Raw genomic sequence first — 18,212 nt, forward strand, 5'->3', positions numbered from 1 at the left:
TGATGGTAGATGCATTATAAATATTAACTTTACGTCTGTAGAAGTGTGGAATATTGAAATTTTAATATAATCTTTAATAATATAAATTTCTTTGTTCCAGCAGTACCATTTTTTTGTCTTCAGTCTTCTTAGACTTTTTCTCTAGTCAAAAAGAAGACTTTTTCTCTAGTCAAAACCATTTAATATCTAGGAAGCCGCATTCAAATGTTAGATGTATCATTATTCAAATTGTTGTCAAATTCACTGTCTTAATTATTGTTTTGCTTTTTTTTTTCATTTTTGTTTATCTGCAACTTCCTGCTTGAAACATATCTCATTAAAAATAAAAATAAAAAAATAATTAAAAAAAGTCACATTGAAACACGCTTCAATTTGAAAGTCTAGTACGGTCAAGCTGCTTCGGACAAAGTGACTAAGCATAAGAAAACATGTCTTGACAACCGATATGTATTTATTTCTTTTTGCTTTTGACACTTTTGGTTTCCTCACGCCTGAAGCTGTGAAATTGCTAACCCGTGTTCAACAGGTCATGCATAGTAATGTTATGACTCAAGATCAGTAAATCTAGTTTTTAAAAAATTGGGTTTTGCAATTTAAAAGGAGGTGTGGCGCAACTTGTTGCCCGCTTGCCTGTTTCGATGTAATCAAAAATATCTTTTTAATCATTATGAAAATATTTATAAATAAGACATATAATATCACGAACTTCTTTTTACACAAATTATTTGAAAAGGAAAGTAATATTAATTATTTCGGAATAAAAACCATTACATCAAGTGATGTTTATGGGTGGAATCAGGAAGATTAAAATTGACAGCTAAAATTCACACTTGACAAGTAAATAAACACGTATATGAATTAAGTAATGGAATGCATGATTTAATAAAAACTAGTAGGGACGAGACTGGACGGCTTGAGCTTGAATCTGGAAGATGTAAATGGAGAAAGCAACGGTTCCTTTCATTGGATATTTGAGAATGAAGCTCAAACGAAAGATAGGTGGCAACATATGAAACTAATGTCAGCTTATGAGCTGTAAAGTAAAGAAACGTGGCAACATATAGAAACCAATGTGACATTACAACATAGAGAACATGTTGTACAATTTCTATACCCAAACCAACTTTGTAATTTAATATATATAATAATTAGTGGTACATGTGTGGGAATGATATTACTGATATATACAAATTAGAATTTTGGTGCCGCAAGTGCTCTCTTTAGTCATTTGGCGGCACCTTAGTGGTTGAAGCCGTTTTTTTTTTTTTTAGTTTCGGTATCGTTACAAACATAACGTAAATTGACGGAATGCCAATTTTTTCGTTTTTGTTTTTGTTTTAGTTTCGGTACCGTAACAAATGTGACGGAACCGACCGAATTCGCGTAGATTCACCACATGTTGTTTTAGTTATGACAACGCACACAACGTAAACGAACGAATGACAAATTTGCTTTTGTTTTTGTTTTTTAGTTCCGGTACCTTAACAAATGTAACGGAGACCGTCCAAATTTGCCTAGACTAACCGCCTCAACACCCGGAATCAACAACGCTCGAGTTTTACCAACGCCCAAATTTTACCAACCGACACCACCCCATTGGTCCACCTCAATTTTTATATTTTTTTTCGTTTTATTTTTTATTTTAGCTCCGATACCATAACGCACGTAACCGAAAAAACCGAATTCACATCGACTTACAACTTCAACACCCGAGACCGACAACCCTTGTGATTTACTACCACCCTGGGTTTAATAATCTGCCCCAGCAACGCGCCGGGTGAAAAACTAGTTCTACACAATATATAATCCTAAAGAACGAAAGCAGAGTGATGTCTCCAGAATATGAGTGAACTGCATAATCGTATTTTCGGTGTTGGGTCAGGGGGAGTAGGCATCCCCTCAAATTCGTATTTTCTTTAATAAACTTCTAATATATTAGGTTTAAAAACCCCAAATGCCCCATTCATTTTTTTCTAACGCCCCAAATGCCCCATTCATTTTTTTCTAATGCCCCAAATCCAACTTTCTTAGCCCAACTTGTCAAACCAGGTTTAATTTTGTTTTTCACAAAATAACAATTAAGCCCAGATTAATTATTTAATTATCTAACTACTTCATTAATTATTAGTTATTAGTGATAAATTCTTGAGTTTAATTAGACCATTATGAAAATTAGACCAAACATGAGATATTCGTAATATCATTTCCTTTTTCTAGTTCTACACTATTTAACTTTGTAATTTTTTTATTGGTATAGTAAGAGCTTTGTGCTATGATAACTACAAAAACGTTTTCGTCAATTGTAATATATATATATATATATATTATGTTCTGATGAAATTTGTTGCTTACATTTCTATACGTGATTTATTTAATGTACTTTTTTTTAACATGACCTATTTTGGTTTAACCCATTTTAGTTTGAACAATTTTGATTTGACTCATTATAGCCTTATAGTTATAGGTTGGCCATTTTTGACACCCACTTACTAAAATTCTGAATTCGCCGCTGTTTGGAATACCTACATACCCCACCTCAAAGAGTAGTTAATTTTTAATGTTATTTTTAGCATTATAGTTTTTAATTTATTAATATACTTTTAACTAGCATTGTTACCCATGCGTTGCGACGGTGTTAGTTGTGTTTTGTTACAAACATAATTTTCATTTGTGATATTTATGTGATACAATAGTTATGTTTGAATAATTGTGACAATAAGTTTGCTACAGCATTTTCATGAGATATTCTGAACACTTAATTTTTCATAAAATAAAAGAGTTGTATAGTTCTTCATTAGATGATCAATGTTTTAGCTTCTTTTGTCGGTTTTTGTCTTGAACTTGCAACAAAAAAAGTTTTATTTGACTTTAGTTTCTTTTAAAGTTTTTGTTGGTATAGTAGTTTTAGAATTTACCTAATATATTCACTATACTATTCGATGTATATTCAACATATAGTAAATCAAAGTAAAACCTAAAATAGACTTGTAATATTACCCAAAGTTTGTTCATACGTGTTCTTTTGTTTCCTTTTTCTTTTTTGAACTAGCGAGAGAGCAACCGGTAATAAAGGAAAAGCACACAAAAAAAATGTGTTATTAAGTGGTTAGGACAGATAACACGCGAGACATGAGTTTAAAAAAAGATTAAAAAAAAAGTCAACAAAAAACACAAAATATATTAAAACATCTAAATATTAAACTTGTAAGTTCTAACTATAGTTAGTAATCAATTATTGATATGATCAAATTGAAGTATTTTGTTACGGCACAAAGTAAGATTTACTTAAATGGCAGTAATATATTTAATCATTTGATCGTTATTCAAAAATAACTCATATGCTAGTGGCAATTATTGGAACCATAGTTATAATTAAATGATTATATTATATTATTTCATGTTGTCATGTTGAACATTAACATTTTAATAAAGGTGTACTTCATATAGGGATGAGATCGGTACCATACCGGTATCAAAAATCCCGGTCCCGAAATTCTTAAATTTTTGGTACCGGTACCGGGACGGTACCGGTACTGAAGGTAAAAAAAAGTTCGGACCGATACCGAAACTCAAAATTTTGGTACCGATTCGGTACCGACGGTACCGATTTCGGTACCGGTACGAATCGGTACCAATCCCGAAATTGTTCATCCCTACTTTGTGACTCAATAACCGCTAATTCATCCTTTTCCAAATCCTGTTCTCAATCCTTAAATACAAAATCCATACATTATCACGTTCGACATCAAAGGTAACATTTTCAAACTATGCACAATTGAGTCAATTAAGCAATTTGCCTCTTCCATATTGGTGTGTGCTCTCCTCTTTTTTTTTATTTTCTGTATTTACCGTTTTTCCTTTTTTAATCACAATAAATCAATCCCAAAATTTCATCAAAACATTTTTGTTTGTAAATTAGGGGTTAGAGATAGCATTCTGAAGCTGTTATGGAGTAGCAAATTGCATAGTGGTGCCGAAAACATTGGTGTTTCCAGGCAAATTGCGCCGTGGCTAGAGGATGTTATTGGATGGAAATTGGGTAATGATAGGGTTGTAAAACGGAACCCCACTCACGCCGGTCAATATTCCCATCCTCGTATTTGTAACGTCGAAGCATTTTGATCATCAACGACGGGTGGCGGTGAGGATATATATGAGGTTTGAAGGGTGGTAAGCGACTGGGTGAAGTGGTGGCTGGAAAGATTACGACGGTATTTGAATGTTGATGATCAAATAAGCGATATAAAAAGAGAGAATGGCTTGATATGTTTGCATATGAACGGTTTGTAATATAATAACGATATTGGAAGTTGGGGTGAATAGAATTGGAGGGATGTTATGGTGTGTTTATAGGTTTGGGGTGGTGGCGGTTGATCATGGTGGTTGAAAGACGGTTATTGGAGAAAGTAGAAAGACACAACGGTTGATCTACTATTGTTTGGTCTTGTAAAATTTCTTGAAAAGACACCTCTTTTTGTCCACGATAGTTTTCCTAATTCAATTATTTTTATTATATTCGGTTTTATATTAAACCATCATGGCTCTTCATGTGACACATAATTATAGACGGATAGATAATTAAATGAAATTATGATGTGAAAAAAGGGTTGAAAATAGGAGTGCCTTGGATTCTTCTAAATGTAGTAGAGATAATTTATATAAAATAATATAAATTTAGATTTTATTTATTTAATGATGAAAGATCTTGAAAGATGGTTAGGGATAGAATGGTTGAGAATTAACGTGGCTCTTACGTGGAGACAAAGAAGGGTAAAAGATGGATTGGGACTGTATAAGCCCTAATATTACAAATTATAATATTTGCCTGTTCATAGATACACCGACCTAGACATTAACACGTAGAATCTTGTTTATAGAGAGATACAAGAACATCCCACACCAAATAAACGGAATGACCTCTAACACTATGGAAGCACCGCCCCTTAATATAATTGATCTGCAATGCATAAATGAGAATACCGCATACAAAGACAAGATTCCAAAACCACCATTGTATGTGGAGATAAGCAACTCTCTCTGTTTTGTGTAAAACAATCAAGTCAAGTTTACTCTATTTAAGAGAATACAACTAAAAATGTAATTGGTATATGTGCTCCTCACCCTCACATGATGCTATACAACAAAAAAGATCCGCAAGTAGAATATTGTGACTGTATGCAAATCTGAAATAATTATGTACTTGCTACCGAGCATATAAAAGTGTTATCATGTAATCATCAACTGATGAAACAGATTCAAGTTCAGCACAGCTCTGTTCTGAGAAAAATGCAGGTTGTTTAGGTTGAGGCAACACACCCTCACTGACCAACATCAGAACCACCGACAACATAGTTGGCCTATCTTCGGCATGATGTTGCACACACAATAGCCCAACTTGTATAGAGCGTAACACTTCAGAGTCGATGCATGAGCCACGTAAGGATTCACTCATTAGTTCAATGGACCTGCCTTGTCTATAAAGTCTCCATGCCTGAATTAGACAAAACATATAAGTATATCGAAAGAATGTTTAAAGAAAACACTAGTTTGACCAGAGTGGCATACATGTCCTAAAAGGTTGTCATTGTGATCATCATAAGAGAATTCCCTGTTTCGCTTTCCACTCATGTCTCCAACACCAAAACACCAAAGCTATATACATCTGACTTTACAGAGAACCGTCCGCATATTGCATACTCTGGAGGAATGTATCCACTGCAGAGAAATGTGCGTTAATGGCTTCTTTTGACAGAAATGTTAATTAATCAAATAAAACATTGGTCAAGATTCTTACTATGTTCCAACTACTTTCTTTGTGTTAGTATCGCTATCAAATCCTACAAAGTTTCTAGCAAGGCCAAAGTCAGAGATTTTTGGGTTCATGTCAGCATCCAACAGAATATTACCTGCCTTGAGGTCTCTATGGATGATTTGAAGATGGGAATCTTGATGTAGGTAGAGAATACCTCGAGCCATCCCATTTATAATATTAAGACGCTGAGGCCAGTCGAGCATCATACTTCTGGCTTCATCTGAAAAGGGTCAACGGTTTTAGTCAAGCGATAAATTTGGCAGGAAGCAAAGCATCTTCCTTCATAAATCTAAAGTAAGTTACTGTATGAAATGGTAAAGAGAGAATCGAACCAAATAGAACTAAGTCCAAGCTTTTATTGGTCATGTATTCATAAATCAACATCAGTTCATTTTCATGGATGCAGCATCCAAGAAGCTTCACAAGATTTCGGTGCTGAAGTTTGGCAATAGTTCTGATTTCATTCATGAATTCCTCAAGCCCTTGCTGGGATGTTTCCGAGAGCCTCTTCACAGCTACCTCTTGTTCTTCCAACACACCCTAAAATATAAAGATTGCATATAACCATTCATGATATTGGTTTTAAATTAGTTTCTCAATAACTACCTTGTAAACTGGACCAAATCCACCTTCTCCAATCTTGTTGTTGAAGCTAAAGTCATTGGTAGTCTTAGCTATTTTATTTAGGCTAAAAAAAGGTAGCTCGTCAAGATCTTCAATATGAACGTTGTTACTCTTTTTATTACGGCCATACCAGTTTCCTACAACATAACGCATGCAATTTCTCTTGATTGCAAATATGTGCCAAAAAGTATACAAGATGACAAACTGTAAGAATGATTTGTTCCTGTTTAGGTTTTAGAAGCACAAAAAGTGATCTGCATTACCTCTTTCTTTCAAGTGAGCCCTTCTCTTCTTCATTATACAGGCATACACTATAGCAAACAAAAGCAGCACCGCAGATGAAGTTGAAACTGCCGCTATGACTACTCTTTTCATCTTGTTAAAACTAAGCTGAGAGTCTACATTGAAACATGGTTTTGCTACAGGTTAATTATGCATAGAAGGACTCAAATATTGCCGAGAGGTATGTGTATATATATAACAAGCATCCACTCTATTTGATTTTCTGAAGTTCTTAAATATGAAGAATGCAAAATAAAGAAATGACTGTTATTTATATTATATAAGGGGTGTGTACCTACTAACTCGGAGGCGGCCAATCTGATGTAAAGATCCTGCTTTTCATCATACTCTGTGATGTCAATGAGCTCATCAAACCACAACAAGCATCCACTTCCACCGTTTCTGATATCCGAATTTGCATAAGCCGTACAGTTGCAGTTCCTTCTGCAAGCCATCTCACATTCTAGAAGGGTCATGATGTGATTATACCTAGAGCGCCGCGCGTCTGGAAATATCACGCCTGAAATCTTCTTGAAGCCATCCCCACTCCGACAATCTAAAGCCCGTTTACGTACACACCCACTCGAGCCATTTGCTTTATCCCATTCATCTGGAACTCGTGGCTTAAAACCTACCAAACATTTACAAAGGGGATACCTGGTGATGTTGCAGCTTCCATAAGCCCCACACTGTCCATAACGACCGCAGTTATCTTTTGCTTTTGCAAAACCATACACAGCCCAATCTTGAATTTGATCAATCCAACTCAACATGGCCGAGGTGTCATCTGGCATCACGTGTATCCGCAGAAATATGGATGTCTTAAGTTCAAATCTGTAATAAACTTCCTCTTCGTTAAACACAAATTCAAGCTTATAGAATGGATCTGGGTTTGCTAGGAGCAAGCCTTGAAACTTAAGACCATTCCATGGTCCAACTCTAAATAGTATAACCTTATCGTCTCTCACAAAAATTTGTGGATATCCATTTGGGTCCATCCAATGGCGATACGGACCCGGGGAAGGATCATCTGGACTCTTCCAAGGTATCAAAGACGACTCTCGTCCTGTTACCAAGTTCTTCCCAAATTTCATTCCTGGTAAAACCGTGTTAACTGGATAATCAAAACTTTGCCAGATCACGCTTTGATTCCGGCTACTGTTATCCCACACAACAAGATTCCCAGTATCCAGAAGCCGGACCACCATCGCGGTATCGTTACTCCATGTGGACACTGTTGTATTGGACGACCAGATCACCGTACTGCCTCCACTGAGAATTTGTAAGTTTCCATCTCTACTAAGTCTTAGCATGCCTGATAATAGTTTAAGTAAATAAAATTGAAAACATATCTAAATCTCAATATAATAAAAATGGTACTATGCAAAACCAAAAGATGACTATAAAAACTCAAAAAAGGAAATCGAAGAATTATAGCTACTCTAATGATAAAAGGTACCTGATCTATCTGTAATTGGTGTCTCCCTGTTTGCAACCCATACGACGGTACCATATGATATCTTCTTGTACCATATCCCCAAGTATCTGTTCTTGGATTTTCCTGGGCTAAAGAATCCTAGTTCATACAAATTACCATCTGAAACTATTGTGTCTCCATCTTTGATTGTTTGATTTGCAGATATGGTGTCTAGTGTTGCATAAGTTGACCCTATTAAGAATAAAGCACATGAAAGTAGGATAATCATGAAACAAGAATCCATTGCGTTGATGTGTAACCATTAAGGTTAGACCTTTTTATTGAACTTTTTTTATTTTCTTATTTTTTTTGATGATGAAACTAGATTCTTTATACCAACTGCAATATATATCTATAGTTGACCTTCTTAAGACTTAGTCTTGTGAAACCAATATCTCACTAGTCTCCTTCAGATGGGCATAGCTACTGACTTATTGTTGGCATATCATTGTCTTATTCTTATTTATTCTTTAAAAACTTTTAGAGTTCTTAGAAGAAAATGCATTTTTTTCTTTCGTCTTCTGAAATCTTGTCCCTCAAATTTTTCAAGTTTTGAAAATTTGCATCTTGTGTTCCTGTGAACTCGGGTGGTTGGGAGGACTTGAAAATTTTATAGCTACTTTCTTTCTTTTTAATCCCATTTTCTTGAGTCTCGTTACTGACTTCCCGACTGGCTAGTATTTGTGCAACTTGCTCGGCTACCATCCGATCTAGTTCAACTTTTGTTATGCGGATTTCTCCTTCTCCATTATTTACAGGATTTTCCCAATCATTAGTTTCATTATGACCTCCTCCCTCCATCTACATTTTTAAAATTTATTGGCTTAAGTTTATAATGATAAGCAATCAATATTTAAAGCTTTTATTTATCATATATATTAAAAAGCTTATAGCTACGGACTAATGTATGCTTATCTTATTAAGCATGTCATATACAAAGACACCCTAGCTTTATTTCTTAAAATAACTATTTCCATCATCTTCCAAGACTGATAGGTTAAAGCCTAAGTATTTCAAAGAATACCTAGTTCGCTAAAACCTTGAGCTCTGATACTAACTTGTCACACCCCACCCAGGATGGGGCACTTACTGTGACCAGTCAGTACAGACTTACAGCGGAAACATATAATCTTATATAAAAACTGAAGCATTTGTTACATGTCTAACGATTATAATACAACAAAAGGTAAAACATTTAAACTCGTCCAACACTTAGCAGCTAACCTCCCTTCCTTGTCAACCTGTAATACATGCTCGGGATAAAAATACGTCAACACACAGCTGGTGAGTCACATAAACTGACACATTTAATAAACTGATACTAAAACAATTTTATTGATCAAGTATGAGCTCATTGCATGTCATGCCATAATTATAACCCGCCCGCTTCACGTTAAAGTCGGGTCAGCATTATATATTCGCACATACAGACTTTACGCACGTCTGCTGCTGTATTAAGTGCATGTCCCCTCGGGAAAATATAATGATCATTATAATATATATAACACCTTGGGTGCCACACCATATGCGCCATGCAAATACATGATCAATCACAGTCCAAATAATTTTATGAGCATGTACCAGAGATTTGAAAATAGTTTAAGTAACTCACCTGAATAGGCTTTCTTCAGCTACCCTGGCTTATCCAACTTTAACTTATAAGCCGGCTTGTTTATGTGAGGGAATGTTATATGTGAATTTACAGATGAATTTAGTTCGGTATTTAAAGTAAATCTTAGCCGCCTTAGTCAATTATGTATTCTTAAAATACCTTCGTCATGAAGACAAAGTCCAGATATCTATATATTCCATGTACACGTGCACAATTTCTAACGTGTATGCGTGCACTAATGCACCCTTGCATCCCAAGTTTATAATTTTATAATGTTGTCATTTAATTATTATTAAATTATTATTTTAACTATAATTCATATTATTTTATTATTAATAATAATATTTACTTCTGCACACAAGCACTTAAAAGAATCTTCATAATATATAATTTTATTATTATTATATTGTTATAATTAATTTAGCTCAAATCTCTTTTTTTTATAACTTTCAAAATATAACGTCTTATAAAATTACAAGTATGTCGTTGAAACGTACTCATTTTTATCTACGTTTCGACCTAAATTTCATTAAAAACGGAACAAGGTCAAAAATAATATATTTTATTATTATTATACGGCATTTCATAATACTGATCATTTGTCTCAATATCTCATACCTTAGATAACCATTTTACTCATTACTTATTCGTATAAACTTCCAACATCTTAAAGGTTCATTCAACTTGCCAAGCATATGCTTCAACTATCCTTAAGTAAGAACTAAAATATTTTATTTATATTCAAAACCAGGATATTACAAATATCCCCCACCAATTAAGGGTTTCGTCCTCGAAACCATTTATGTAGAGAATAAGTGAGGGTAGTGTTCTCGCATCTCTTTTTCTAATTCCCAAGTTGCCTCAGATCCTTTTCTATGTTTCCATTGTACTTTAACTTGGGCAATTTCTTTAATTCGGAGTTTCTTCACCTTTTGATCCAGAATAGCCACAGGCTCTTCTATGTAGTTGAGTTTGTTGTCCACCTCAATGTCATTTAGTGGTACGTAGGTGCTTTCATCGCTTAAACATTTTCTCAAATATGATACGTGAAAAGTATTATGGATACCATGTAATTCTTGGGGTAGGTTTAAACGATAGGCGACCTTCCCTACACGTTCGATGATTTTGAAAGGTCCTATGTAACGAGGACTTAGCTTCCCACCCTTTCGAAATCGGATGATCCCTTTCCAAGGAGAAACTTTTAGCATGACTAAATTTCCGACTTCAAATTCAATTGGGCGCCTACGCTTATCAGCATATGATTTATGTCGGTCCTGTGCAGCTTTTAATCGAGTTCTAATTTGATCAAGTTTTTCAGAAGTAAGTTTCACCACCTCAATGCTCCCTAGGTCTTTTTGACCTATCTCTCCCCAACATATGGGGGTTCTGCATTTTCTTCCATATAACATTTCGTACGGAGGCGTACCAATGCTAGAGTGATAACTGTTATTATAAGAAAATTCTAGTAGTGGTAGATATTTATCCCAGCTGCCTCCAAAATCCAAGACACATGTACGCAACATGTCTTCTAAAGTCTGGATAGTCCTTTCACTTTGGCCATCAGTTTGAGGGTGGTATGCAGTACTAAGCAATAAACGAGTGCCCATCTCCTCATGGAATTTCTTCCAAAATCGTGAAGTAAACCGGGTATATCTATCCGAAACTATACTTACAGGTGTTCCATGACGGGAAACTATTTCTTTAATGAATATTTCGGCTAGCCTTTCCGAAGTGTAACTTTCTCCTGTTGGCAGAAAGTGCGCGCTTTTTGTTAACCGGTCTACTATCACCCAGATACTATCAAACTTTTTAAGGGTACGAGGTAACTTAGTAATGAAATCCATTGTCAAGTGTTCCCACTTCCAAGTAAGAATTTGAAGAGGCTGTAACTTGCCATATGGTTTCTGGTGTTCGGCCTTAACTAGTAGACAAGTTAAACACTTTTCTATATACTTAACTATGTCGTGTTTCATACTTGGCCACCAATAATCTCTCTTTAAATCGTAATACATTTTTGTTGCTCTGGGGTGGATGGAATATCGAGATTTGTGAGCCTCATCCAGTATTCTTTTCCTTACTTCTCCAATTCTTGGAATCCATATTCGATCATACCTTAACTTGACGCCATTTTCATTTTCTGTTAAATCCTTAACTTGCCCAAATATCCTTTCTTTCTTTACATTTTCTTCTTTTAAAGCCTCGATTTGAGTTGCATTTATTTCTGTCATTAGTTCAGAGCTCAAGATTAACTTATACAATCTGACCTTAAGAGTTGGATATTTTTCTTTTCGGCTAAGAGCATCAGCAACTACATTTGCCTTCCCGGGATGATATAGGATTTCACAATCATAATCCTTTACTAACTCCAACCATCTACGCTGCCTCATATTCAAATCCTTTTGCTCAAAGAAATACTTTAAACTTTTGTGATCTGAGTAGATGATGCATTTGGTCCCGTATAAGTAATGTCTCCATATCTTCAAAGCAAACACCACTGCTGCTAATTCCAGATCGTGAGTTGGGTAGTTAGCCTCGCTTGGTTTTAACTGTCTTGAGGCATAAGCTATGACCTTACCTCGCTGCATAAGTACACAACCTAATCCTTGATGAGAAGCATATGAATATATTACCAGATCTTCAATTCCTTCGGGTAGGGTTAGTACTGGAGCTTGAGTGAGGCGTTTATTCAATTCTTGGAAAGCTTTTTCTTGACTATCACCCCATATAAACTTAATATCTTTCTTAGATAATTTGGTAAGGGGTGTTGCTATTCTAGCAAAATCTTGAATGAATCGTCGGTAATACCCAGCCAGTCCTAAGAAGCTTCTTACTTCAGTAGGTGTCTTAGGTTGTTCCCATTTGATTATAGCTTCTATCTTTGTGGGATCTACTTGTATCCCCTAAGCATTTATTACAGGTCCTAGGAACTGCACCTCTTGTAACCAAAATTCACATTTTGAAAATAACTTATTCTTCCTTAAGGTTTCCAGGACTTCATGTAAGTGATGTGCATGCTCTTCTTAAGTCTTGGAGTAAACCAGAATATCATCGATGAAAACGATAACATATTTATCTAACATTGGTTTACATACCCGATTCATCATGTCCATAAATGCATCCGGTGCATTAGTTAACCCAAAGGACATGACTAAGAATTCATAATGTCCATACCTAGTACGGAAAGCTGTCTTTGGAATATCTTCATTTTTAATCTTCAATTGATGGTATCCTGATCTTAGATCGATTTTAGAGAACCAACATGCTCCTTGTAACTAGTCAAATAAATCATCGATCCTAGGTAAAGGATACTTATTCTTGATAGTTAACTTATTTAACTCACGATAATCTATACACATTCTAAAACTACTGTCTTTCTTCTTCACAAACAGTACCGGCGCACCCCATGGTGAGATACTTGGTCGAATAAATCCTTTATCAAGTAATTCTTGTATTTGAGTCATTAGTTCCTTCATTTCTGAAGGTGCTAGACGGTAAGGGGCTTTAGCTATGGGTTTTGCTCCTGGTACTAGGTCTATTTTAAATTCCACTTCTCGATCTGGTGGAATTCCCGGTAATTCATTTGGGAATACATCGGGAAACTCACATACCATAGAAACTTCTTCCACTTTCTTGGTTTCCTTTTGAGTATCGATTGCATATGCTAAATAGGCAAAACACCCATGGTGAATCATCTTAGTAGCTTTCATTACTAAAATGATCTTAATTGGCCGTTTCTCCCGATCTCCATAAATAGTAACAATACTCCCATCTGGTGCTTGAAGTTTGATGGATTTGGTGTCACAGTTGATTTGAGCTTTATAAGTGGCTAACCAGTCCATTCCTATTACTAGGTCAAATTCACCTAACATCGTAGCCATCATTCTTATGGGAAAGATTTTTCCTTCTAAGTTAAGGAAACAATCATCTATGGCCTCGCTAATTTCTATCTGTTTTCCATTGGCTATTTCTAAGGTGAATGATTGTTCTAGTTTCTTTAAAGGATTACTTAATGCATGACAAAACTTATATGAAATGAAACTCTTCTTTGCACCAGAATCAAATAGTACGGTTGCTGGTAACTTATTAAGGAGAAACATACCAGTAATCACATCGTCTGCTTGCTTAGCTTCTTCTGCAGTCATATGGAATGCTCGCCCCTTAGGCTTATTCTCAGCTGGCTTATTCTTTAGTTTGGGACATGTATTTCGTAGGTGATCAGTTGAACCACATTCATAGCAATCTCTTGGGGGTTCGGGGCATTCTGAGATGACATGCCCAGGCCTACGACAACGATAACATACATTTCCTAAAGCACATATTCCAAAATGCCGCTTTCTACATTTTAAACATTGATTAGGTTCTCGTTTAAAGTTTCCCCTTTTAGGATTTAACCTTTGAGTCTTGTTTTGATTTTCTGGCTTCTTATACTCTTCCTTTTTTCTCTTATTGTTTTCTACCTTTTACCTATCCAGCTCTGCTGCTATACTATAGCCAGCCTCAATTGCCTCGTAACAAGTCTGAGGGTTGGTAGACTTAATAAAAGTACGATATTCCACCGGTAATCCCAAAATGAATCGATGGATTCTATTATCTTCAGGTGTTACCAAGTGAGGCACAAAGCAAACCATTTCATTAAATTTCGTGACATATTCCCGATATGCCCTATTGCCCAATTCCAATCTCAAAAACTCAGCTTCAATCCTTCTCCTTTCGCTTGTTAGGCAAAATTGTCGAGTGAACATTTCCAAGAACCTTTCCCAAGGAATTTGATTCGCAGCTTCCCTTCCTTGGGCCTGAATGATTGATTCCCACCAGTGCAGCGCCTCCCTCTTGAAAGTATGTGTAGCCAGTTTCACTTTTTCTTAGGGATCACGTTCACATATTGTCAACAATGCCTCCATCTGACTAACCCATTCATGGGCATTAATGGCATCTTGTGTTCCTGTGAACTCGGGTGGTTGGGAGGACTTGAAAATTTTATAGCTACTTTCTTTCTTTTTAATCCCATTTTCTTGAGTCTCGTTACTGACTTCCCGACTGGCTAGTATTTGTGCAACTTGCTCGGCTACCATCCGATCTAGTTCAACTTTTGTTATGCGGATTTCTCCTTCTCCATTATTTCCAGGATTTTCCCAATCATTAGTTTCATTATGACCTCCTCCCTCCATCTACATTTTTAAAATTTATTGGCTTAAGTTTATATTGATAAACAATCAATATTTAAAGCTTTTATTTATCATATATATTAAAAAGCTTATAGCTACGGACTAATGTATGCTTATCTTATTAAGCATGTCATATACAAAGACACCCTAGTTTTATTTCTTAAAATAACTATTTCCATCATCTTCCAAGACTGATAGGTTAAAGCCTAAGTATTTCAAAGAATACCTAGTTCGCTAAAACCTTGAGCTCTGATACTAACTTGTCACACCCCACCCAGGATGGGGCACTTACTGTGACCAGTCAGTACAGACTTACAGCGAAAACATATAATCTTATATAAAAACTGAAGCATTTGTTACATGTCTAACGATTATAATACAACAAAAGGTAAAACATTTAAACTCGTCCAACACTTAGCAGCTAACCTCCCTTCCTTGTCAACCTGTAATACATGCTCGGGATAAAAATACGTCAACACACAGCTGGTGAGTCACATAAACTGACACATTTAATAAACTGATACTAAAACACTTTTATTGATCAAGTATGAGCTCATTGCATGTCATGCCATAATTATAACCCGCCCGCTTCACGTTAAAGTCGGGTCAGCATTATATATTCGCACATACAGACTTTACGCACGTCTGCTGCTGTATTAAGTGCATGTCCCCTCGGGAAAATATAATGATCATTATAATATATATATAACACCTTGGGTGCCACACCATATGCGCCATGCAAATACATGATCAATCACAGTCCAAATAATTTTATGAGCATGTACCAGAGATTTGAAAATAGTTTAAGTAACTCACCTGAATAGGCTTTCTTCAGCTACCCTGGCTTATCCAACTTTAACTTATAAGCCGGCTTGTTTATGTGAGGAAATGTTATATGTGAATTTACAGATGAATTTAGTTCGGTATTTAAAGTAAATCTTAGCCGCCTTAGTCAATTATGTATTCTTAAAATACCTTCGTCATGAAGACAAAGTCCAGATATCTATATATTCCATGTACACGTGCACAATTTCTAACGTGTATGCGTGCACTAATGCACCCTTGCATCCCAAGTTTATAATTTTATAATGTTGTCATTTAATTATTATTAAATTATTATTTTAACTATAATTCATATTATTTTATTATTAATAATAATATTTACTTCTGCACACGAGCACTTAAAAGAATCTTCATAATATATAATTTTATTATTATTATATTGTTATAATTAATTTAGCTCAAATCTCTTTTTTTTATAACTTTCAAAATATAACCTTATAAAATTACAAGTATGTCGTTGAAACGTACTCATTTTTATCTACGTTTCGACCTAAGTTTCATTAAAAACGGAACAAGGTCAAAAATAATATATTTTATTATTATTATACGGCATTTCATAATACTGATCATTTGTCTCAATATCTCATACCTTAGATAACCATTTTACTCATTACTTATTCGTATAAACTTCCAACATCTTAAAGGTTCATTCAACTTGCCAAGCATATGCTTCAACTATCCTTGAGTAAGAACTAAAATATTTTATTTATATTCAAAACCAGGATGTTACACATAACATTACTATGCATGACCCGTTTAACACGGGTAAGTAGCTCCACAGCTTCAGGCGCGAGGAAACCAAAAGTGTCAAAAGCAAAATGAATAAACACATGTTGGTTGTTGTCACACCCTGAATTAGAGCCTAGGTGTGACACCCGTTAGTTGGTATCCGGTTTTGAAAATATATCAGAGTTGCGAGTTTATAGCGGAAGTCTTGTAAATATAATATTCATTTATAAAATGTCGGGTCAGAATACCCGTTGAATAATGTATAAAATATCAGCGGAATTCTTTTCAGATAAAATATTATTAAAATCTCGGGAGTTGAACACCGGTTTTAATATTTCAAATATCTGCCTTTTGAAAATATAATTCTTTAATAACATTCTGAATAAATATCTGAGCCATCAGATCACCTCTAATGACTATGTCTCCAATCTTCTATCAGTCCTGCCTGTCAGTTCTATTCTTTTACAGTTTCCTTGAAATGTGGGGGAAAAATACGTCAGCACACAACCGGTGAATGACGCTGACTCAATAATACTAGTGTGTAAACAATAACAATACCTTTGTGACAATACTCATTAGGCACCCAACTCAATTGGGTTACAATTACCCTAAGTACATGTACAATTAATCATATACACAATATCATTTATCTGATCAGTCCCGTAGACTACCAGAGGCGTGTTTGATGATATGCATGGCCTCGGGGAAATCCGAGTCACCATGTATGTATGGATCCAGACACATGTATACTCTTAATTTGAGTATGCCATTTCTCATTATTGTAACACAAAGTTTTAAGGATTCGTAAATCCTATGTAAACAGTTCAGACTCTAAAAGAGTTGTAAAAGGTTGGGGCGTATTCACCTTATATGATTGTAAATCAGTTTCTGACACTGATTCCTGTATATTGATCAGTTTTTGTTACTGACCCCTGTCTGTAAATCAGTTTCTATTACTGATTCCTGTTTCTGTTTTCAGCTTTCTGATTGATTGATTTGTTGTTATCTCGGACCTATAGTACGAGAATAACATTTGTATAAATATCTAGATCAACGATCTAGCTTCAGACCTCGTAGTCTGTTTTGTATAGCTGTAATCTTGATAATTTATTTGTTTGTATAAAACATGTGGACCTTTAGTCCTTTTATTTAATAATCATATGTCAGGTTTCTTCTTCAGGAAGAAACATCTATACCAGGTTTCTTTTTCAAGAAGAAACATTTTAATTATAACATGTGTGAATGAACAGTATATTTCTTAATCATTAAGAAATACTATTTAACTATTCCCTTTGCATATAAATGATTACGTTTCTTAATCGTGAAGAAATAATAATTAACTATAACCTTTGCTTATGAAAAGCTATATTATATTTAACAGTGATCAAGGTTCAGGCTATACCCCCGACTATGGTCTAAGCGATTATAATAATAATAATAATAATAAAATAATAATATTTAAACAGAACCCCTACCTCGTACGGGTATTCGGAGTTAGTTATCTACAGCTGATCGAGCGGTACTTCTACTATATATCGCGTACTACATCATAAACCGTCAGAGCTTCGGAGCTTGGCACGTTCCACGAGGTCGGCACGCAAACCGAGGCTAGTGTGTGTGAGAAAGTGTGTGAAAATGTGTGTTGGAGGTGTGATTTGAATGTGCAGT

At 35.2% G+C, this 18,212-nt stretch overlaps 1 pseudogene across 1 annotated transcript; it reads right to left on the reverse strand.

Annotated features, from left to right (window-relative positions):
- Window positions 1-5,203: 5,203 nt before the first annotated feature.
- Window positions 5,204-8,439, reverse strand: LOC143565195 (G-type lectin S-receptor-like serine/threonine-protein kinase At4g27290; annotated as a pseudogene). The gene is made up of 8 exons (XR_013141018.1): window positions 8,178-8,439; window positions 7,014-8,033; window positions 6,700-6,834; window positions 6,416-6,573; window positions 6,145-6,352; window positions 5,795-6,032; window positions 5,566-5,715; window positions 5,204-5,491 (listed from the first exon to the last, which is right to left on the reverse strand). The product of XR_013141018.1 is annotated as a G-type lectin S-receptor-like serine/threonine-protein kinase At4g27290 (transcript).
- Between the last annotated feature and the right edge of the window lie 9,773 nt (window positions 8,440-18,212).

The sequence above is a fragment of the Bidens hawaiensis genome, unplaced genomic scaffold (genome assembly GCF_021521415.1).
Source record: "Bidens hawaiensis isolate Kalapana, Puna unplaced genomic scaffold, B.hawaiensis_p1.1 tig00022300_1, whole genome shotgun sequence".
Taxonomy (NCBI): domain Eukaryota; kingdom Viridiplantae; phylum Streptophyta; class Magnoliopsida; order Asterales; family Asteraceae; genus Bidens; species Bidens hawaiensis.